This window comes from Phycodurus eques, chromosome 9 (genome assembly GCF_024500275.1).
Source record: "Phycodurus eques isolate BA_2022a chromosome 9, UOR_Pequ_1.1, whole genome shotgun sequence".
NCBI lineage: Eukaryota > Metazoa > Chordata > Actinopteri > Syngnathiformes > Syngnathidae > Phycodurus > Phycodurus eques.
This window is the reverse complement of record NC_084533.1, coordinates 22,755,880-22,780,330: the sequence shown is the minus strand read 5'-3', so window position 1 is coordinate 22,780,330 and position 24,451 is coordinate 22,755,880. Positions and strand designations below refer to the sequence as shown.

Below are 24,451 nucleotides of genomic sequence, written 5' to 3'. Positions count from 1 at the left end.
TACCTTATTTCTCTCCAATATTGTTTGCAAGTCTGTCTACATCCGCAATCGTGAGCTCGCCTCCTTATATCTCCTTACATCAAATCACGTCTAATCAGCATATCAAGATCATGATCGGACACAGGTACTTTCGGCTGCCCACAATAAACGGCCACGCTAAAATGTTAACAAGATACACAGTAGTATTACGATAACATCATACAATATGATGGAAATGCACGTAAAGATGAAGTCAAACTTCCAATGGTGCAACCCAGTCATTCTAAACCTTTTTACACCATGTACGTAAAAAAAATACTTAGTTCTCCATGAACCCCTTTGTCACCAACAATTAAATACTGTACATTGGCATAGTAGGCCATTGTGTTCATAAAACAATGAATCAGATGTTTTATTCCTAAAAATTACATTTATTGGAAAATGAAATTAAAGTGCACTTAAATTCTTCAATTAAAACATATTGTGCAAGAGTTAAAAGTTGTAACTGAATTTTGAAAAACAAGCAGTTCCTAACAAACCTTTTTAAAGGATTAAATGAAAAAGGTATTGAAACTAAAAGTTAAATAAAACTGATCTGTACTGAGGTATTGATTCATTTTAATTATTTTATTATTATAAGTCGTTGTAACATTATTCCCAGTTTGAATATTAACATTTCACTTAAATAGAGCAAAAAAATAAACAAAATGTATAACACACAAAAGTTAAATAACAATTCCACCTACAGTAAATATATGTTTATAAAAGAAATAGTTCAAGATGAAATGTAAATGTACTTAAGTTAAATACAACAGGGGGAAGGAATAATTAGAGTCTGGTTGTTAGATGGCATTTGAAATGCTATGTTTTGCATTACTATTAACTTCTATGAGTGTAATACACTTTTAGAATCACTAACTTTACCTTTGAAAATCACTACATGCTATATTTGCTTCACCACATTTAGTCTCGAATGATGATACGTAATACTATCACCAAGTGCAGTATAGTATTGTCAAGATTCACAGTTGTACCACATTGGCTTTTATGCGTAAACGTCATGTGACCAACCCCAAAAAACTGGTTGGCGGACTTCTTGTGTGCGCAGCGACAACTACGGGGGGGATGATATGATGATTTGAACCTGGACTTGTGGAATATTAATTTCTTTATCGCTGGCATCTTTGGAACGATGCAAAGAGCGAATCCTCTTGTCACACAGCCTCTTTGGAGATGAAAGACGAGCAAAGCCAGCAGCGTGCTGCATATGGCGATATATCGAGGTCGGGAAAATTAGGGTTGCGGGCTGTGTTCAATGCTATTTTTAGTACATGCCACAGGCCACAATAAAATGGATGACGGGCTGCCAATGGCCCGCAAGCCATAGTTTGGACGCCACTACTGTAGGACATACTGCATGTTATTACGAACAAAGCCTAAAGATCGGCTATGGTCATCTTTGGTGGCTCCTGAAGACGCGACAATTTAAGGGAATTTACACGTTTAGTATTTCTTAAGTAAACATGAACCAAAAGAAATGCAGATTTGCAGATAATTGATAATTTCATACAAACAATTCATTTCTTCTTCACTCTACGTTTACATCTCTAATTTAAATCGCACCATCTGGAAGAGCCGTGACCCTCAAAAGATAATCACGGTGTCGGAATGCCTTTTGAGCTCTTGCATGGTCAATAAAAAAACTATTAATATTTGCCGCTAGTATATTGATAATCAATCACAAGAGATTATGAGAAGTATACCGATTGATGTTTCCCCCCCCAGCCCGAGTTTGGACTTTGGTTGCTACGTTGTTTAATGTCCATTCCACGTGTGTTTTCCGTTTGTAATGTGAAAGCTGACACTCGGCTCGCTTTTCCCCTTCAAAGTCGCCTCCTGTTGTGCATTGCGATCCCAATCGTGTCAATCGTCGTACCTTCAAAGCGTCATCTCCCTTCGCAGCTGTGAGTGGCTTCCTCACGCGCTCATCTCACATTGAACAGCTTTAAAGGAAGATCTCAAAACAGCTGGACGGATTCTGACAAATCTAGTGGACAAAATCATTTGTATTGATTTTGGGTACAGCCCGAAACTGTAAAGTACAAGCTTACGTCGACACAATTTTTCCACTCCAGCATATAAAAAAACAAAACAACCTAAAACACGTGTTGCGTTAAAAAAAAGTCTACATGAAAAAGCATAATCAAATGTCGTCCCATGTAAGCCCAAGCAACAGGTGGGATGCTCAACCATAAGTACAATTAAATCCATCCATGCATTCATTTTCTGTACCGCTGTATCCTCACAAGGGTCGCGGGCGTGCCGGAGCCTATCCCAGCTATCTTCGGGCGAGAGGCGGGGTACACCCTGCCACTCGCAGGGCACATATAAACAAACAACCATTCGCGCACCCATTCACACCTAAGGGCAATTTAGCGTTTCCAATCAACCTACCATGCATGTTTTTTTTTGGATGTGGGAGGAAACCGGAGTGCCCGGAGAAAACCCACACAGACACGGGGAGAACATGCAAACTCCACACAGGCGGGGCTGGGATTTTAACCCCGGTCCTCAGAACTGTGAGGCAGATGTGCTAACCAGTCGGTCACCGCTCCGCCCCAATTAAATCCACCCCAAAAATTATTTTCCTTATATAATATATTTCTATAAAGGTAACAAAAGCAACAAACTAGTTTAACTAACTAAATTGTCATCAGGCTAATTTTTATACTTCTAAAACGTATATATATCACTTAAAAGTAAATTCATGACGATACACTTGAACATGTAGTGTATATAAAAAGTCTACACACCTCTGTTCAAATGCCAGGTTTTTGTCATCTAAAAAAAATGACACCAAGATAAATCATTTCCATAGCCACATCTGAACTTTATTTGGGGTGGGGCGACCTATAACTTGTACAACTCAGTTGAATTAAAACATAATTATTATTTTTTTTTGCGGGGGGAACAATAAGTAAAAAATAACCATTGAAATAATGTTAAAAAAGGGAGTCAGTGCACACCTGCCACAATTTAAAGTGCCTCTGATTAACCCAAAATATGTTTATGATGTCCTGGTAGGCTTTTCCTGACATTTTTATGCTTCATGAATTATTTATTTATTTTCTGTTGACACAGACTGCAATTTCGAAGTGTTCATAATTCCCTCCATAGTGTCATCACAAACCCGACACCATTTACATTGCCTCTAATTAACCCGAAGTAAATTGCAGATATTCAGGTAGGCTTTTTCTGACATATGTTCTACTTCCTGAAGGTTTTGTGCAAACACGCACTGCGATTTCGAACAGTTCATAATTCCCAACAACAATTCCATCTTAAGAAACAGCTGAACAGTCTACCACCATGCTTCACTGTAGGTACTAGGTACTTTTAATGATGAGCTGTGTTGTGTTTGCACCAAACATACCTTTTGGAATTATGGACAAAAAGCTCAGCCTTGATTTCAGCAGACCGTAAAACATTTTCCCATGGGTTTGGGAGATGTTATGGTCGTTTAAAAAAAATACAAAATCTGGGGTTTTTACAGGTGCATGTATGTTGTACAATAAAAGAGTGTCTGACACACCAATAACACATATTAATGTATTATTCAAGTACTGCACATAATAGTTATTTAGTCCAGTATTTCTCAGAGCCTTAGCAACCTGTACATTCCAATATATCAGATGCCTCACGAAAGTAAGTTCTGGAAAATGCGACAACAGGAAAAGAAACTCATGATAAAAAAAAAAGTTAATTTAATTGAAATTTTGCCAAATGTCTGTTTTCATGTTAACTAAAATAGTTTGCGTGTTCTCAAAAAGCCACAACCAAATAGAAAAATAGCTTTATTTAAAGAACAACAACACATTTTTAAGGCAGATTGAAATCATCAGTTAGGAGTGAAAAAAAAGTGCATGTTTTTTTTTTTTTTTTTTTTTAACGTGGCTGTCATTGAGACAGCTTGAAATAATCAGTTTGTGAGTTTAATAAAAATGTGCTGGTGAAGTGAAGCTCTTCTATCAACAACGCCATCTTGACCACAAGCCTGTGTTACGGCTCATGAAAAGTGGCGATCGGATCTGTCAGTCCGTGAGTAGAAAAGCCCAAATACGACCCCAGAACACATGAATCCACTTGGAACGAGCAGTTTCGCAATTCCATGCACTCAGTTGGCACGTGCTGCTCCTCTCACTTTGACTTGGGTTTCTAATTAAGTCCCGCCTTGCTGCGTAGCCTGACTGTACCGTCATTGGCTGGCTTTTCAGTTGCTTTTGATCATTGTTTATCCCAGGATGAAATAGCGTTCGATCATTAAAGCAGTTCCACTGATTGGTCGGATGTCACGCCGTGTGTGTGTGCATAATAAATGTTAATTTATTCAGTAAAGGCGGCGATGACAGAGCGTATGAGGAGGACTGAAAATGAGTTATTGACTTTATTCATCTATAAAGTTCTCAAAAACATTTTTTGATAATAGTACTAGTTAGATTTTGTGGAAACATTTCGATGTAAAGTAAGCCTACTAATGTATGGTAACGAGTAACTGCTTCTTGATTCAAATTTTGGTCCACATGTACGGTACCGGTCAAAAGTTTGAGAATTTTAACCATTTAAAAAAAAATTGAAATTCATGGTCATTGTGGTGATTGTGGTCAGTTCAATTTCTCATTTTACTGTGAAATGAAAGCCCAGAACAAATCATAGAATCAACCTACAAACCGAAGTGTATTTTTGCACTTTTAACTCATTAAAGTAGCCACCTCAGGCAGCTATCGTTCATCCCAAACCAGCTCGATGGAGTTTAAGTCTGGAGACTGTGCCTTTTTATATCATTTAAAAAAATGTACATTTATCTTTCAGTTTTGGATAAGCTTAGCTGTTTTTTCCCCCCCCAACCTCTGGCAGTTCACTACTTATTTAATTTTGTATCATTTCAAGCTCTTAATTGGACTTGAACTGCTTGACTTTCAATAAAATAACAAAACCTTGGAACAATTGCAGCGTTGTAAAACGTGAACGATAGTATATATTGATTAAAGAAGAAACAAAATTCTGAACCCGACATCGACTTCTTTGCTGACACATTTTGACTCCACCACTCCTCAATATAGTGAGAGATTTTTGTGCACAAAACATCCTCTTTAGCATAATACAATTGAGGAATACTATAAGTCCTCACCCTTGGTCCATCTATTCCAAAAATTCGCCCCCAAAAAAAGAAGATTACATGTGGACAACAGGCCAGAAACCCAGAGAAAAAGTTGCTTTCCCAAAGTACTCATGACTTTACCCATCTGTGATGATTTAAGTACGTGCTAAAGAGATCTCGAAAGATATGTTGTCCGGTCCACCAGATACTATTTATATAAATTGGATTTTTGAAGCGGATATTTTTCTTTTCACCTCTAAAGCGATGTTTTGCCTTATTTCTGCTTGATAAATGCTGTCCCACGCTTTTTGCCCCTCAAACGGTCGACGATATATGAGCTTTGTGGAGGTGGCGGCAAAGAAAAGCTCGGCGTGGTCCTTAACAAAGCGTCGTTTGAAGCCGTGCCAAGTGATTGGAAATAATCAAGTGACAATAATCAGATGAAAAGAGAAGCAATCTCAATAAAGTTTGTCATTCAACCATTCAAGGCTCAATCATATCAGAGGTGTTTTGCATAACTAAGAGACCCTGCTTCTAATCCTCAAAGGGTGCGGGGGCGACTTGGCTTTGCACTGTAGTCACTCAAGGTCACAACCCGGTAGGAAATATGGGCTGCCATAGCAACACAAAGATGGCCTCTGAAGGCTTAGCATAATTCTGCCCTAATAGAAAAATAACAGCAGCAAATCCTGTCCTTAGCAAGCGCGGTTCTTTGACCCAGGCCGACTCCCACCTGTGAAGCGCCTAGTCACCAAACCCGGTCGCTAAGGCTGCGCCCAGATGAAAAAGAGCCCACCTCTGGATGGGGATGGGCGCCCTAAGCTGCAGCCAAATTCTTTGCCCTCTCTGAAGCCCAAATCAGCCCTGCCGAGCGTCTGCGGTGATCTTTGGCTTTTTGAAGGCGGACAACATGAGCTGCCAAATGAATCGTGCTCTCTATACGGCTCTCCACTTTGAAGTGCTTGAGCCACACTCTGGGAGGAAGAACTTTGGTGCAGGCAATTGGCTTCTGCGGGATAAGATCTCAGCGCGGTTCCCCTCTTTTTTGGCACAGTGTTGCGAAGATGAGTGCCACGTCGCAGTGGGAGCGGACGTGGCTGTAAACCTGCCCGCTAACCGTGCCCTTCCCCTCTTGATTGCATCAAATCCCTGACGCACCCCCGCCTGGCCGCCTTCTGCATTTTTGCCAGGTACCTTGGCGACCGACGGATCCTCGTCACTGCGAGTTGCATCTCTTGTGATGAGAATAAATTGCGCTCTGGAGTGGGAGGCATGTAAGCATGCTGACTGCCTGTTACGATCAACGATGAACCGTATACGCAGCTGTGTTGCCGCCGTGGTGCTATCGGACCGCGATCAAAGGCTCGAAGGAATCATTACTGCAAGAGACGGCAGTGCAGCACGGCACAACTGTAAAGGTTACTGTACATGGTGGATATTCATCACACGTAAAGGCTTAGGAAGTGTTTGCATGATGCAACGCTGCCATTTTTCACCTGTATTCATGTTTATTTACAGACGAGCAATCCTACTGCAAGCTGTCTTTGGGTATGTTTTTTATTTTTATTTTATTTTATTTTTTTGGTCCTACATTCAAAATCAACATTATGAATCATCATGATCAGTTTGAAATTGACACTGTCTAAGGCAGGGGTGTCCAAAGTTTTTCCTCCAAGTGCAGTATTCAGAAAAACAGAACGCATGGGCCACTTTGACAATCTTCAAATTTAATGTATTTAAAAGACTAAAACCAACTCATTAAGTAACAAAATATTACATCAACACAGCACCTCCCCATAATGATGTTCAATCACAAATTGAATTTGGCCAGCTATGCCCATCAAAAACTGTGAGCCCCCGGAAAGAGAAAAGGCTTTAAGACTATATTAAGAAAAACTAACAACTGTGGTTACATCATCTTCCCACACTCTATTTTAAAGGGGTAGGAGCCATTAGAGATGCAATAAAAAAAAAAAGAATGATGAGCTGAATAGACAGTGTCATAGTTGGAAATTCATCTCCACGCAAACCTACCTTCGCGGCTGATGCGCTTCCTTCTACAACGAAGCATTACAGCTATTGATTTTTTAAAAAACAGGCATACTCAAATGTATCTAACCCAACTATTTTTACTTGTTTTTGTCAAAAAAACATAGACTTTCAATCTTGAGGTGACATAACGCCATGAGGATCCCGCAGAGTCAAGAAGAGGTGGAGTTATACGATATTCTCAGACCGTTCAAGTGTCCGAGAGACTTCATAGATTTGCGCTTTCATCGAACTGCAACGATATATCATCATTATTATTGGAAAAAAAATCAAAGCTTACTGTTAATCACTGCCAGCCTTCCCCATTAACATGGATAGTTGACTCCTAAAGCCGTCAATGGCAGTGAATGTGTTAAAGGTGATAATGTAAATAATTCTTGAGTTTTCAGGATTTTCGGGTGTCCGATTTTCGGGTGTCCTGCGGCTCTTTATCTCTTTGAATAGCTTTGACACTACAATAAGCAGATCCCCGCATTCAAAACCAAAACAAGGGCAAACTATAAGATGATAGTCTTTAGAGTAGTGTTTACTTGACGATCATAGCGATATCCTCTGAAATCGGACCTTGACGTAGAGCAGAGAATGGAACTTCTGAAACTGAATTAAATTATGTTATGATGACTTTTTTAGTTGTGATTTCTTTGCATATCTATAAAACCTATCTATTATTATTTCTTTTATAGTAGTACTTTTCAGGGTTGCCACACCCATGGGAATATGAGTGTTGCACCCACCCTCTCACTTTTTAGATAACGTTGAGAGTCGTGTAAAATGTTATTTTCAGTGTATGCCAGACCTCTGGTGACTTGAGGGGTAGTTATTCGACAATATGCTTATTATTGCGGTTGTGTTTTGCTGTTGTGTAGAATAGCATTGCGTCACACTGAGAGCTGTTTCCAATAGTTTTCCCCCAATAAGACAGCCAAAATTAGAAACAGCGCTCAGTATGATGCAATCCACTATTACTGTAAACTCCTACATCAATGATAAACAATTACATCCATGAAAATTTAGCATAGTAGTCTTTGGACCTGAAACCAATCATCCAAAACTTGGTAGGTGTGAATGTGAGTGTGGATGGTCGATGGACGAAGGTGAAAACTCCCAATTCTTATTAATTTTTTTAAAGTGGAAAAACAATCTGTATTTTTTGTTTCTCGGAGTGGTGGGAGAAAGGATCCCATTAGATTTCGATGTCCTGACAACATGTTGGCATATCTGGGAGATGGAGATATGCGATGGTGCGGATCCAAATCGGAATTTTTCGGCTTTGGCGAAGGCCTGCTTGCTCTTCTTTGTAAAGGCAGAATTCTTCATACAGCACTTATTAGATTTGCAGGTGTACCTTTATGTTGTTGTCTGCGAGTGTAAACCCATTTGTCTGTTATTTAAATGCAAGATATGATCGTCCTAATCATTTAATATTGAGATAATTTTGTTTATCTTAACATTTTGGGTCAGATAACTATCAGCCGGCTGTATTCTTACTTGTTTTCTTCTTTGTTATGGTAATGTGAGTTCCCTAGCTTTCTTGTCTTACCGCCTCATCTTACAGCTGTCGGGCAAATATGCAAAAGTCATATTGATATTCTTTTCTTCCCGTTATATTAATAGCTATTTTCAAAACCCACTTTGTCTTTGCCCTTCACACCTTGGAAATGAAGCCTTTTCTACCTTTGTCAATGAATCGCCGAATTCTCTGCGTTCCTGCGGCTCTTCTGCATTATGGAACGATTCTCAGCGTGTCTTCCCATTAGACGGACAGTGACTTTAATAATGACGCTACGAGGGACTCCCATATATTTAACAGTGCTTACACACTGTGGCCGAGTAGAGTAATTAAATCAACAGCGTTAAGAACGACGGTTCAACGAGAAGCTGCACGCTTGTCCCTGGAGGCGACCGCACTGAACGTCCACGTGTAAGCCCTCTTAGTCGCTCTTATCCCGAGCACCTTTTCTACATCAAAGCCGTCTGAGCCGTATGTCTTAAAGATTCACATCTCCATGAAAGAATAACCTCTGCTCAGATATGGACACCTCTGGCCTCATTTACCGCGCTCGGTCCCCCTTCCTGTCTCCGGGCCTCAATCCAAGTATAGAGTGTCGACGTGACGAGATCACACAGAGAGGTACGGGGACTTGAAGGCGAAGAGTTACTGTGCATCTTACCAGGAGTCTCAAAAGGCTTCTATTAAAACACGCTCAATATGCCGGTCAGGGCTTTCAAAGTGCTGCGCAGCCTCTAGCCCAAGCAAACTCAAAGGGCAACGGTGCACATTGAGTATAAGGGGAATCAGGCTCCCATTAATTTAATGAGTCCAGTGTATTAGTATGCTCTAGCCAGCTATGAAGTCTCCCTTTTAAGCAATTCTAAGTCGAGATCCACCAACTTGGTAGGGACAAAGGAGACGAGCGGATGACTCGCACTCAGCTAATCTGAGATCAATTTCTAGCCGCTAACCCTCGGTGGGCCATTTCCGGTGGTGACTTTACACGTCTTTGGGAAGGGAGAACTCTTGAGCAGCATTTCCACAAACCAATAGATTCCTAACCAATGAGCCGTGAGAGATCTTATCCAAATTCACTTAATTGGTCCGAACATTATTTACAGTATTTACTAAAAAAATAATGCACCTCTGTTGGTCAAGCTTTGCCAGTGACGTCTAGTGACTCTACCGGTGAGATTTTCTCTCGTGTCAAATATGTGTTGTGAGTCAATAGTTTGGGAAACACTGCATGCAACAAGAGTGCATACTTCAGCAACACCTGTGTTCTATTGGTGGCCTTAATGTAGAGCATCCTGAACATCCAAACTCCTGAAATATTGCAAGATTAAAATTGTATTGGATCAGTGCATTCATGTGCAAACTCGAATCACGCAGTTATGTCCTGCTGTGACGCAACTGGCATCCACCAAAGATATCATGTTTTGTCGTATTATGATATCAGAAAGCGAGACGAGGCAGGAGTTTTTTTTTTGTTTTCTTTGTTTTCTTTCTTTTTTTGGGGAAACCAACCTCGAAAATGCGTATTTGCAGTTTATCCCCCGCTTATCCCCGATAATAAATAAATAAATAATTAATGCAATAATAATGGGTGTCAATTCTCCACTGTACATGTCATTGTCCTGCTTTCTCAGTACAATATGTCTAAATTAGGAAGGATGGATTATGGTTGACCTCAGAGCTTCCACTGTATAACAATGCAATTGGATCATCTGTTCAGGATTACACTAAAATGTTTTAGTTTCCTCTAGATCCCTTCCCAGAGTTCTGTGGAAATCTGTTAAGAATGTTTTTTTTGGGGGGTGAAGTCATTATTTGTGCTTGGCAGAGGTAATACAAATAATCCATAATGTCACTCAAGCGAGCAGACCTCCTATAAGGGCACATAAACAAATCATACACTTTCATATACACCTGCCTCCAGCAACACCAGAGTTTTGACTTGTCATGCATCACTCAGTTACAAACTAAGGAAAATGTCGAAAAAGTCAACAAAAATAAATCATCAACTGAATCTGAACTCCCAATTTATTCACAGCATTTTGTGGAAATTGGTCAAGTAGTTTTTGCATGTACATATATATATATTAACAACACATTTGCAGAAGATCACACCCTGTGGAGGAGCTGCTGTGGTCATTTTAACACTGTGAGAGGCTGTTCCTTTTTCCTACTCTCCATCCATATCTTCGAAACAGTGACTTCACAGTTAATTAGTGTGACAGGCAGACAGCCTGTTGAAAGAACACGCATACGCGCACATGCACACACGCACATATGTGCTGAAATCGAGAGAGGTTGTGTTAATCCCGCTTAAGATTTTGAATCACTGAGATCCTGGGGAAAGAAAAACAACAAAACATATCTCTCCAATCGCAAAAATAAACCTGTTAAAGTAATACCTTTTGAACAGTGTCTATGGAAAAAATAAATGTTATAATTCATAAGATGGTGTGAAAAAAAAAAAAAAAAATATATATATATATATATATATATATATACACACACACAACCCCAATTCCAGTGAAGTTGGGACGTTGTGTTAAACATCAATAAAAACAGAATACAATGATTTGCAAATCATGTTCATCCTATATTTAATTGAATACACTTCAAAGACAAGATATTTAATGTTCAAACTGATAAACTTGATTGTTTTTAGCAAATAATCATTAACTTCCAAATAAAGCTGGAACAGGTAGCAAAAAAAGTTGAGGAATGCTCATCAAACACCTGTTTGGAACATCCCACAGGTGAACAGGCTAATTGGGAACAGGTGGGTATCATGATTGGGTATAAAAGGAGCTTCCCTGAATTGCTCAGTCATTCACAAGCAAAGATGGGGCGAGGTTCACCTCTTTGTGAACAAGTGCGTGAGAAAATAGTCGAACAATTTAAGGACAATGAATTTAGGGATTTCATCATCTACGGTCCATAATATCAAAAGGTTCAGAGAATCTGCAGACATCACTGCATGTAAGCGGCCAGGCCGGAAACCAACATTGAATGCCCGTGACCTTCGATCCCTCAGGCGGCACTGCATCAAAAAACTACATCAATGTGTACAGGATATCATTACATGGGCTGAGGAACACTTCAGAAAACCAATGTCAGTAAATACATCGCTACATCCGTAAGTGCAACTTGAAACTCTACTATACAAGCAAAAGCCATTAATCAACAACACCCAAAAACGCCGCCGGCTTCTCTGGGCCCGAGCTCCTCTAAGATGGACTGATGAAAAGTGTTCTGTGGTCCGACGAGTCCACATTTCAAATTGTTTTTGGAAATTGTGGACGTCGTGTCCTCCGGGCCAAAGAGGAAAACAACCATCCAGACTGTTATGGACGTTAATTGGAATTGGGGTAGTATATATATCGCTCAAATCCTCCAGTAGCTGGAATATATCCCACCAAGTACTTGTGGGGCGACGAGGCACTCTACAGTGGCCACGGTAGTGTAAAGCCCCTGTGGACACACTGGATGTAACGTTGGATTTCTTTCTTTTTTTTTTTTCCCCCTCGTACTCTCACCCTTTGTCCGTGATGTGTGAGCACTTTTGACGTAATAAAGCAACCACGCTTGGGGACTACCCAAAGGGAAGATGGAGGGTGTAGGCAAAGCTAACTAGCTAAATGCTTGTCGCAATTATGCCAGATAATGACGGAAGTCAAGTTCTTGTGTGGTGGGGGAGGGGCATATCGACTTTGAAGGTATCTCGAAACAACTATTTCGACTAAAGTACAGAATGTGAGTACTTTTGCCAGGTCTGGCTGACTTGCATGAGACAGTCCCGACCTGTAAAAGATGACCGATTCACTGTTTACCAGGGGTCACCAACCAGAAAGTAGCAGCTGCAGGAGCTAATTAAAGCCATAGCAACACGGTAACATAGCCCAGTCTGGAGCCACATCAAACGCTGGTCCTCATGCCAGTCCGCCGTCTCATCTCTGGGCCATCCGAGCCCTCCGTGACCTGTGCCGGGAGCCCGCCGGGCCCTCGGACCTGACCCGAGAGCTGCGAAGCGGTGGGGGATCCCTGAGGGAGGGGCCAAGGGTGGCACCTAGAGCAGACCTACCTGCCTCTGTGCATCTGCATCCCAAACTGTGGCCGTGCGTCCGGCTGCGTCTGTTTGGACTCTGACCTGTACAACAAAGCAGAGGAGAGTGTGTGGGTCAGAGGTCATTGCAGAGAGGGCAGACTCAAGGAAAACACGAGTAAGCGGTGCTCTGGCTAGACAGTGATCAGAGGAGCACATGTGGCTCAGCTGAGGGAGAACCAGATGCTTAAAATGTCTTCATAAGCTCTGTCAACGTGCTACCTCAGGCGTAATTCAATGACAGAGTACAAAAATACTGTTGATCTGCAAGTGCAGTCACAGTATAGTACAACAGATTAGGTACACATGCACTTTTTCTAAATCCAGTGCAAGTGCTGTATCAAAAAAAAAAAAAAAAAAAAAGTTTGCTTGTCTGTTATCAGGACATTCCTGGTTCAAGGAGGCAGACATAAGGTGGTGGGGCAATTTATTTATTTATCTATTTATTATTATTATTATTATTTTAATTCTGTATGAGTAATAGAGTTCAAATTCCTTGAATAATATCTAGGAGACTGTCATCTTCGTATTTACTCAATCAGGAACTATTCACCAATCACAAACATACTCTTCATTAGTCAGTATTTAAGCTAGTCAGCAAGAGTAAAGCATACAGTTACTTAATAATATAGAGAACTTAAACTTTCATTATAAATATTTTCCATCAAACAGGGGTAATGGTTCCATCAAGACAAAAGGTCATCATAATATAGTCCAGGGTGACTCTGACGACTAGCGCTATAGAAAATAGATGGATATTGTTTTTATGATTAAAAACAAGCAAACAATATTCCTATATATTTATCGATATTTGTGTTTCAGACATAAAGAAAAATATGCAAGGTGTTTCTAATCTTGTGGTTACCCTATTCAGAGATATTAAAGAATCAAAACATGAGAAACATCAATGCAGTTTTGCTCCACTGTATGTTAAAATCACAACCATAAACCTGTTAAAGTAATACCTTTCAGCCAGTGTCTACTCTCTCTGAAAAAAACTGATTTTTTTTTTCTTTTCTTAAGATTGCGCAAGTATCCAGGATGTAGCCCTCCTTTCGCCCAAAGTCAGCTGAGATAGGCTTCATCTCACCTCCCACCCTTAACACTATGCAGGGGGAAATGGGTGAATGGATGTGCAAGCATACTGAAGTCATTCTCCAGTGCTTGTGATTGTCCCATTCATTTTTCCCACATGTAAAAACTTAAATGAAAAAAGTTAAATCCGAAATGTTTGCTTCTTGGAACTCTGGAGGTCCATGATGGCAGCAAGTGCAGTCAACAGTGATTCAAATGTATAAGGAGCGTGGCAGAAGGGTGTGGGTGTTGTCTACGTGAAGTGCTGCATGATTGCGGCTCCCGTGTTGTCACACTATTATCTGCCATAACTAGGATGCCACGTATGGCCACTCTCCGACAGAGCCACACTCAAATATGTACAATGCAGCCACGCTCGCAACCAACCTATATGCAACCACTGTCAGCCACTGCCCCCTTTGGCGCTATGTTATTATTTGGAAGTAAGTACATTTTATTTACATAGCGCTTTTCAAAGAGAGCATTTATAAAGTGCTGTACATGGTTAAAATATAGAGTCACAAATATGATGCAGTGAATACAAGAACCAAAATAATAACTAATCAAAACAATCAAGTCCTCTACTGCATTCTGGGGAAACCACAATTTATTTTAGCGGGGCTGAAGATCGGTTTTAGAGGGGCTAAGATGATAAAATAGTCACATCCTGACAAATAATTTTGGGGGGGGGCTTGAACAGTTTTAGGGGGGCTTCAGCCTCCCCTAAAATAGGCCTAGCGATGCCACTGTAATTCTAAAATAGGAGGTAGTTCAAGGACGACATCACGGGAGTGATGTGGCTGGACCTATGGGATCTAGTGTGTTGGTTCTCAAACGTTTACACTAAAAAAACTCCTTAAAAAATCTACAGGAGGCATTTCCGGTTTGTACTTTGACAAACTCCGACCGGTCTCTGGAAAGCTGTGGCCGTGTCCGCTGAGTGTGTGAAACCACGCCTCGCTGGAAAATGGATGCGATTTCATCCAGCATTTTTCAGTATTTGATCTTTTATATTTTGTGTCGACCGGCGACGTTCCTGCGCTCCGCGTTTGCTGGCGCACCAAAAATGACGGAAATTATGCATTTTACCTAGCAATGGGTGGAGCATGGCCTTTTGTCTCCCGTGCAGGTCGTTACAGCGACGAGCCGGTGGCGCTAGCAACCAGCTAGCTCGCCAGCTAACAGACTTGTAAATAATAGCTTAATTCTTATAATGCGGGGAAGAGGAGACTCATGCCGAACGCTGAAGTGCCTCACCGGTTGCCGTTTGAGCGATTTTACCCCCCCAAAAATCACGAAAACTGAAATGGTGAAAAACAGTTGATCATATCTTCACAATTGAGTACTACATAGTTGTCAATCTTTGCACATTTTCAGGAATTATCTTCTTATTTTAGCAATAAATGATCTATTGGAGGAAAAACATCTATCCATCACAATCTCTATCTACTTTAACTAAACATGAAGCACGGGGAAATGAAATATGGTTAAATATTAACTTTCGCGAGCTGTCTACTGTATCACAACCATACTCACCCTGAGAACGGTTTCAAATCTTCTTGTTAACTTTCAGAATGAGCTGCAAATTATAATACCCCATCAGACAAACTAAACATTGTATTTGTAAAGGCAAAATTTGGGATTGATTTTACAGCTTGGATTGTGCAGGCGTGCCTAATGTTGCGTCCAGTGGGTTTACATACGTCCTCATGTTCAAGGTGACTGGCTGTGAGCGTCTCTTGTTCCAGCAGTCTCGCTTTTGCACGTTTCCCTGCCAGGCTGGTCTCTGTAGCAGGCCTCTCCCCAAACTGTGCAATCAGCAGATGTCTTTATAAAGCAGTCCGCTGCCACATGCACTCCTCACATTCTTTGCCAGTTTCATTTTGGCCATGGATAATTCTTTTTTTTCCCTCCCCCTTCCCAAAGATTATTTTTCCTCTTCCAAGCCAAACGGACAAGAAGACGCATTTATTTGCTGCTCCTGAACGCGACCTCAGGTTGCTGCTTAAGTCGGCGCTCGGAATCCCCACGGCTCAATGGACGCAGGTTGTCCGTCCCATTGTACCGCACGAGAGCTGATTTAAACAAACCCAAGCAAGTCAATGAAATCCCCCGTCCTTTGTAAAAGTGAAGTCAAACCAACTGATCCCCGTGCTGGGATCGCTTCAATTAAACCATCACAAAAGGACTGAAGAAATACTCAAGTAAGCAAAGTTGCATTTTCACGTAACACAAATTGATAAGAAAGAGTCGTAACAATTCATTATTTGAAAGTGTTAGGTGCTGTTTTGTGTTCATCAGCCCCCACAATGTGCATCACTGTTCCTCAGCGAGATACTTTTTCTTTTCTTTTTACAAAACACTACATTTTTCAGACTCACTACGCCTATAGTGTGTGAGTTAGATCATATTATTATATTTGCGAAAATATCCCCATCTCGAAAATGTCATTTATCGTCGAATACTACTACAAAATATGTCCAAAATGTTTACTAAATCACCACAAGAACAGCCTACATCACCAAAGCTCAGTTGTAAATCAATGCAGTGATACATTGAAGGTGAAAAAAAAAACAAAAAAGCTAACTTGGTAAGTCAATATCAAGTGTTCGGAAGTTTCAGGCAACCAGTTCAAAATGTCCCAAAATGGTGTTAAACTGGGTTGAGAATCCCAGTGAGGAGTCTGCCTCTTGATCCCAAACTGCGCCCCCACCCCTTTTTAGCTACTTTTATCTACCACAGCAGGTAGTTTGTCACAGATATGCTATGAAATCCACCACGTTTACTCAATTTCAAATATTAATAAAAGGGTCACATCTGGGTTCTTTCGGGAGATGATTTTTTCTTTTATTTGATGGAGAATTAACAAATGTTTTCAACAGGTGAAGGGAAAGTTTGATATTGTTTATGTATAGCGCAAATGGTTTTTTTTAAGATTACAATTGTTATATTTTGCAAAGTTACAATTAGTACTAACGAATTAACTAACTGGTTATTATGCCACTCAAAAATGTATTCCAATGACACATCAGATGTCCACTTTGGAGTCAAAGAGGCACTCTTACATTGGTAGCCTATTTTATAGCGTCATTTCTGAATGTTTTTGGAATACCCAGAAAAAAAAAAAAAAAAAAAATCAACAACAAAAAAAGAAATTTACTTGCTTCGATTCAACCTTTACGGATTTCCAAGACCTGACAAGCCGCACAGACATAAAGAAGAAAAAAAAACATTTGCATGCAAGTTTAAAATGACTTGGGCAATTCTGCTATTAGGTTAACAGTAAGATAATTTCATGATATTTTGCCTACAATTCCGATAGCAATGCAATAATCATTCATACAATAATCAATATCGTGGAAGAAATCTTATCAGTGATACTTTATATCAATCACTGTATCCGAAGAAGATAACTTTTTATAGAATTGTGTGTTAAACTTACAAAAAATAGAAGACACAATATGAAGTCTTTAATTATAGAAATATATAATTTAAGCATCCGACGAAAAGTTGAATTAACTTTTGTCAGGAGTGAGAAACGAACTGAAAGCATTTTGGAAAGGTAAAGTAGATTTTGTACATGAGAGGGGAATATTGATTTCCTCTGGGGGAAAAAAAACAAAACGTCAATAATATTAATGAAGTGCAGAACTACACAAATTGGTATACATATCAGACAATAATCACATTAAATGTAATGCTGTTGTATGAATACTGAAATGATGCGATGCATCGTAAATCAATATTTTGTAGTGTACTCCATGCAAAGTAAAATTGCAAGTCTAGACTAATGAGTCATTGTTGCATAATAAAGCACAAAGTTGAGTTATTATTATTATTATTATTATTTCTGGAGGTGGGGGGTAACAAACATTTATAAAAGCAATTTCCCACTGCTAGTACTTCTCGGACAAGATGGTTTAACTCAACTTAACTTCCTCCGCCACATGCCTCCAAGCAACATGTCAGCAACACGCCGGAGATGGCTTGTCTGTCACTGTCAGAGCGGTGCAAAAGGGTGGCAGACGTGAGAAGGCTCGGGTCCTCCTCGTGAAAAGGAGCGGTCCGAAAAACCACTGAGAAACTACAGCGCTGTATAAATCGTAAAAAAAGTTCTCCAACGTCTAAAATATTAAGGCAGTTAACAGAACGGCATTGATACTTTGCTTTAAAGAGCTTAAGTGACCCTTTTTAAAAAAAAAAAAAAAAAAAAAGCCATTCTGTTAATGTGTTAAGAGAACTTCATGAATAAATTTTTTTTATGAGCCATTTTCTAAGTGTAATGAAATGGAGATAAGGAGGTGTGTGTGTGTGTGTGTGTGGATGCTTGTTGGCGTGTGTGTGTTAGTGGGGATGTTAGACTTTAGCTCTTGGCACGCCATTTCTTTTTTCACTCCATTTGGTGACAGATTGGGTTGAGCTAACGTTCTAGCTTGGCAGCGGTGCTTGACTCGCAAGTGTTACAAAGTCAGGGTGAGGTTTCGCACCTCGCCGGGACGACCGAAAAAGATCTTGTCCCTTCAGCGAACGCTTTGAGTTCGGGCCTCCTCTCGCCGTCGGCGGCCCAGTTCGGGAATAGTCTGCTACAGTAGTCCCCCTGCAAAAGTGTTAATTTCAACTCCAGTATTCTGAAGTTAATTCAAAAGTAGTCACATCACATGACGAAAGAAACGCCCATTCCCTTTCATTCTCTTTAACAAAGAACAAATGACTCAATTCCATTTTATGAGCCAAAGCCAAATGTTTTGTACAACTTCATATCAATTCATTCATTGCCATTGACGGCTGTTGAAGTCAAATATCCATGTTAAAGCCGTCAATAAAATTATTCGAAAATCTTTTGGATTTATATTTCATTTGGATGTTTCCGAGTTAAATAAAATGCATATTTGCAGCATGTAAACCCCCCCCCCCCCCAAAAAAAAAAAAACAGTTAAGAAATAATTTATATGCTCTTAGCGTAGTAGCATTTTCATTTCATTTAATGTTTGGGTGATTTTGTACCAAATTCCCCTGTGAATTTGCGTCATGACAGACTGAGTTAACTTTAAATGCACATTTGCAGGCTATGTTTAGAAAAAAAGCAGTCCAAAATGAATTTATTTGTGCATAACATAGAATAGCATATAGCATTAGCATAGTATAGCACGGCAAATAGCATAGACTAGGTATGTCTTCCTCGAATAGCATTTAGCATAGCATAGTATAGCACAGCAAATAGCATAGCCTAGGTATGTCTTCCTTTATTTTATTCCTTATTGGTAAACACAAGTCCTAAGTGTTCTAATTGAATTAACCCAGGTAGATTTCTTCTATACTTTTACAAAAAAGTTTTACATTTCCAGGACAATATAAACGCTAGTATATCTATGGTTTTCTAAATATGGAGCATAGATTTTTGTGCCATGGATTGTAATGTTTAATGTCTAAAGCAGGGTTTCCCCACACTTTTTAAATTCCCAGATTAGAAAATTGTAACCTCCACAATATCAGGCCATAGCATTGCGAGATAAGAACATAAAAAGAACCCAACCCAAAGTTTAAAGCTTTCACCTTAAACATAAACTTTTACTTACATTTGACCTTAAGCATTGATTATTTTCTTATAAACGGCCTGTTTGCACTTAACTTCCTGCTTATATGATACTTACATTTCTCACAGTATGCAAAACTCAACTCTACTTGCCATGTTACTATGCTGTCGAACTGGTTTTGCAGGACAACAACAACTAATTTAGTCTTTCTGCAAACTTATTTTGGGCTAAAAGCGTCAGAATCTCCCGGCTTTGCAAGTGTATGCGTCAAAGTCCATCAAGCGAGCACCTCCAGCAAGGACGCGTGCGAGTCCTGTTGTCACCCAAGCAAATGCTGAGTGACGTGCAGCAGACATTCCAGGAGCGAGCGGCGTGATGTGATGCGTGACAGCGCCGGGGCTCAGACAAGTGTTGTGATGTGTTCAACAGCGTTCGCTTGACAAACACATTTTAATGCTAAACACACAAAGCAAAAAGGCAACAAAGTCGAGCAGCCGGCACTCACTCATTTCAACACAGCCAGTCATAACACAGCCCATAATGAAGGAGCATTTCCATTGAATTGTATTGTATTTAACAAATTCATTCAAATCACCTTGATGAAATTCATCTGACAAATAGAGATGACCTAAATTATAAGAATGTCATAGAAAGTAGCCTGGAGAGCAAAATGCAGGCTTCATCACGATAGGCCTGTAATATGAGGGGACTTTAATTTGACAGTGTGAAATTGGAACACCTATAGAGGACATCTTTGCTATTTTTCTCATTATCAGTATCTCACACTTGTCTCATAAATCTTCTTTTTTTTTTTTTTTTTTTTTTTACAGTGAAATGGCGATGGGCTCATTAAGGCGAAATTTGAAATCCTTCAGGTTAGGCAATTGTGCTGGACCAACATGGAGCCCTTTTATTACAAAAGAGCTGTTTTTTTCTTTTTAAACATCACTAGTGATGAGACAAATGATCATAGTTTTTTTTCAATGTTTATATTCCAAACGTTCACATTCTAAATGAAAAAGTTGAGATTCAAATAAAAGAACTCGAAAGGTAATGAACAATTAGAGTATGTGCTCGCTCAAACTGATTATCTTGTCTGTCGCTCTCATAATTACAAACACAACACAATAATAATAGCGTGGAATTAAATACTGATTTTTTTCCTTATGCGCAGTGATTTTGGTTAATTGTACACTCATTTTGTCCTACCAAAATTATTATTATTTTTATTATTATGATTATTACTAATACTTCGTAGTGTATGTGCATCATTGTAATGAACCTTTTTACAAAGCAAGACATTTTGACAAAATGCAAAAAATACTATACCTAAGAAATATAAATATTTGAATTGTGTCAAATATTTACTACTTACAGTAAGTTGTTGTCATTAAATTATGAAATGCATTATTCTAATTAAGAAACCATTCTGCTTATTTTCTATTAAGAGTATATGTTATTAAATGCGATAACATTAGAATAAAATCTACGGAGCAAGCAACATTATCTGAATTACAATTTTTATTTTACTTTTAATTTAGACCACATGAACTTGAACTCAAATCAAGTCTGTAATGTTAAAAAAAAGTGTCATATTTGAAATATAATTCTTAATTCCAAAAGATGGACAAATTGGGATTTTCACATTAATTAAGGAATTATTTGTCCCGTTTACATTTTTAAAAAAAAATCCAGTGTAAATTAGTGTAGATTGTGTAACAGTTTGTTGAAGTTGCAATCTCTTTTCAAGTTGTATTAATTTAATTGCTGTTTTTTTTTTTTTTTTTTTGTAAAACTTGAAATAAAAGCAAAGAAATTCATGAGCTCTCTCGTTGAAGGTGGACGATTCTTTCATTTGCTTCTTCAAGAGACTTTTGTCTGGCCGCTCCCATCATCAACAATTATTAGTACGCAAGCATAAACGCGAGCCGCAGACGCTGATCAAAAGTAAAACTAAAACAATTGTGAGTCAAGTCAGATGTTTTGCTTATGTGAAACCCGTCTCAGTGTGCAACAATGAAAGTCCTCCACCATCTGTTGGACTGTTGAGATAGTCAAGCATCAGCGCTCTTCCATCTTCTTATTAGCACAGTTGCTCAACATAAAACATCTTTTTGCTCTATAATGAGTGTGCAACAAGTGAAAAACAGTATTTAAAAGTCAGTGATTTAATTACGAAAACAGATCATGTAATAGCAACTTCAAGTACTGTCATCCATTTGTGTTAGTCATCTCAAAAGGAGACAATAAATAAAAGTGACATGTTTCTCGTCTTTGTTTCTTTGGAACTTGAAACAAACTACGCAGCCCCTAAAAAAAAATATATTTTTTTTAAAAATCTATTTACCTCCACACTTGCAATGTGAGGAAAGTTAAAGTATAGCGAGGAAGAAAGTTAGCAGTCCTCCGTCTTTCCATGAGGCTTACAAAGAAAACTCTCTCATATGATTACTCAAAGTTAACCTTACGCATGGGGAGGGAGGAGAGAAAAGGCGTTTGAAGACTTTCCTTGTGTCATGCTACCAAGCGCTTTCAACTGCGACAAGTCAAACAGACTTTCTTATGAAGCTGTCACATCACAGTCATCTCCTAACTGAAGAGGCTGCCTCAGATTGTTTATGTAATCACTCATTCTAATAGAGAAGTTTGTGTTATTTTATTTACGCCCGTTTTCCAAATTCACACTGCAGGAAAATTTAATAAAGGTCCATAGTGGGCGGCGGACATAATTGAGACGATTTAATAGCTAACACAAACTTTGTGCGAGTGTGTGTGTGTGCGTGCGCATGTGTGTGTTTTGTTTATTTATTTTATTTGCAGCGTAGGGCATGGGGTGGGGCGCTTTTTGGTGTAAATCTTCAAAGAGCATTAGCTCCATCTTCTTTCCTGTTTGCTTAGCAACAGCGGCCATTTTGTCTGCATTTGCATTGGTCCAAATAGCATTCTATGATCATGCATACTCAGTACTATTCAGTACTTATTGATTTATACCGTATTCATCTTTATGATTGCAGGCAGCTTTTTTTTTTTTTTTTTTTAGTCATTTTTTTGCAGGAATTCTCGAGTTGATGTAAAATGTTGAAATATATGTGTGGACTGTTCCCCCGCCCCTCCCCTTTTGTCTACATTAGTACAGGGGAGGTGCTCTCACATAGTGTGCCTAGCGTGCCCGTCAAGCACCTGCTCGCTGCCACTCGAGTGCAGAGAAAGCCGAGCACAGCTGAAATTCAGCCGGCCGCAGGTCGGCTCGCCTCGTTTACTCGAGCAGGGCGTACCCGACCGACTCTCCCTGGTTCCGGGGTCACGCCGCGCGGGCATAAGCACGGCGGGCCTCCTCGACGGAGACAGCTCAATACTCTCGCTCTCTTTCAAATGTGTAAATTCACTCTGACACCATCAATTAGTTATAATTCCTCCAATTACCGCCTGCGCCTTTCCCACATGGCTGGAATAATTTAGGGGAAATCAATATATTTTTAATCGCGCTTACACAGTTGGCATGGGATGCCAGGATGATACTTTTTTCCTCTCTCTCTCTCTCTCTCTCTCTCTCTCTCTCTCTCTCTCGCTCTCTCAGTACAGTAGTGTCTCACGTGACTACGAGCTGGTCAACAAACACACACACAGATTGTCAGTGTGATTTTTTAATTTTTTTTTTTTCTCTACAGTGCCTCACAAACTCCTCGTCACTTCCCAGGTACGACCCTTACAACTCCATAAAACTATTGTGATATATTCAGCTACCCTACGGCAAACCCTGTTAACATTTAACAGCTAGACTGGACATGTGTTACAGATATCCTCAACTACATTTGTCCTACACCACAACTGTGATGTGCGATATCTGCGACGTCATTTCACCTCGAACAAATGTCACTTTGCCATTCATGTCTACAATTTGAAAACTAAATTGTAGATATCTGTAACTCCAGTTTGAGATATTGACTAGTTCTAATTTTAGTTGTAGTTATCCTTTATAGATCTCTTGATTTAAAATTATGTTGTAGATATCTGTAACTGGTATTATGACTAGTCACAATAAAGTTTCAGATATCTCAAACTGGAGTTACAAATATCTACAGTTCAGTTGCAGATACCTGAAATTCACTATAAGATATCTGAGACTGAAATCTCGATATCTGTCATGAGAAATCGCACACACACGAATGGCAAAATTGACATCCTTTGTCTGAGGCAAAATGGCATTGGGGATATCTGCAATTCCATTTTTACGAGGCAAAAGTGAATTACAGAAATCTCTGTCTGTCATTTCGAACAGTCACAATGACATATCATGAATGAAAATTCCAACCATTCAAAATGTAATTATGACTAGTCAGAAAGACGTTGTTGATACCTACAATGTTCATTCCGGATAGTCAAACTTAAATGCTGAATCAGCAACTTGGTGCCCCCACCTACCTCCTCCATACACACACACACACACACACATACACGCGCGCATGCACACGCATATGGACATGTGAGCCCACAGACTCACCTCCACAGAGAGACCCCGGGCTTCACCCAAAATGTCCTTGTTCTTGTCACACAGGGTCACCGCACCCACGCCATTGTGGCGGTATATGTAGAAGGGAGGCGGGAGTCCACGGAAGCGGGCCCGAAATGGTGTTCAGGTTGCGAGGTGCACACAGGACTAAACCAGAGCGGGCCCGGCCCGGCCCAGGTTTGGGAGCGCCATGGGAGCGGGAGGCGGCTCTATGTCCAGGATTTTGGGGAAGGATTATAGATTGAGACATACAGCTGGGAGGCTAAAGTTACACTTTTCATTAACACTACCGAGGGGGTCCTGCCTGCTTTTGGGAAGCTGGTCCCATTTGTGAGGACATGGCACTCCCCCCCTACCCGCCTCCCTTTCCCTCAGAATTGTTGTAATTCTGCAGGCACATTCTTCACCTGAGGATAATTGTTTTTGATATGGCCAAAACCGGAAGGGACGTGCTGTTATGCTTTTTTGTTTTTGTGCCAGGAATTAAAAGAAAATGGGGCGTGGAAGAGAGAGGGCATTGTGAAAAGTAGTCATTCACCAA

The 24,451-nt window shown here is 39.8% G+C and overlaps 1 long non-coding RNA gene across 1 annotated transcript in view; it reads right to left on the bottom strand.

Annotated features, from left to right (window-relative positions):
- LOC133407890 (uncharacterized) overlaps positions 1-24,236 on the bottom strand; it is a 34,729-nt gene extending 10,493 nt beyond the window's left edge. Inside the window, exons 1-2 of the long non-coding RNA XR_009769226.1 lie at positions 23,902-24,236; positions 12,772-12,837 (exon numbers count right to left, since the gene is read on the bottom strand). This is a non-coding gene — a long non-coding RNA (uncharacterized LOC133407890). The remainder of the gene's footprint in view (positions 1-12,771; positions 12,838-23,901) is intronic.
- Between the last annotated feature and the right edge of the window lie 215 nt (positions 24,237-24,451).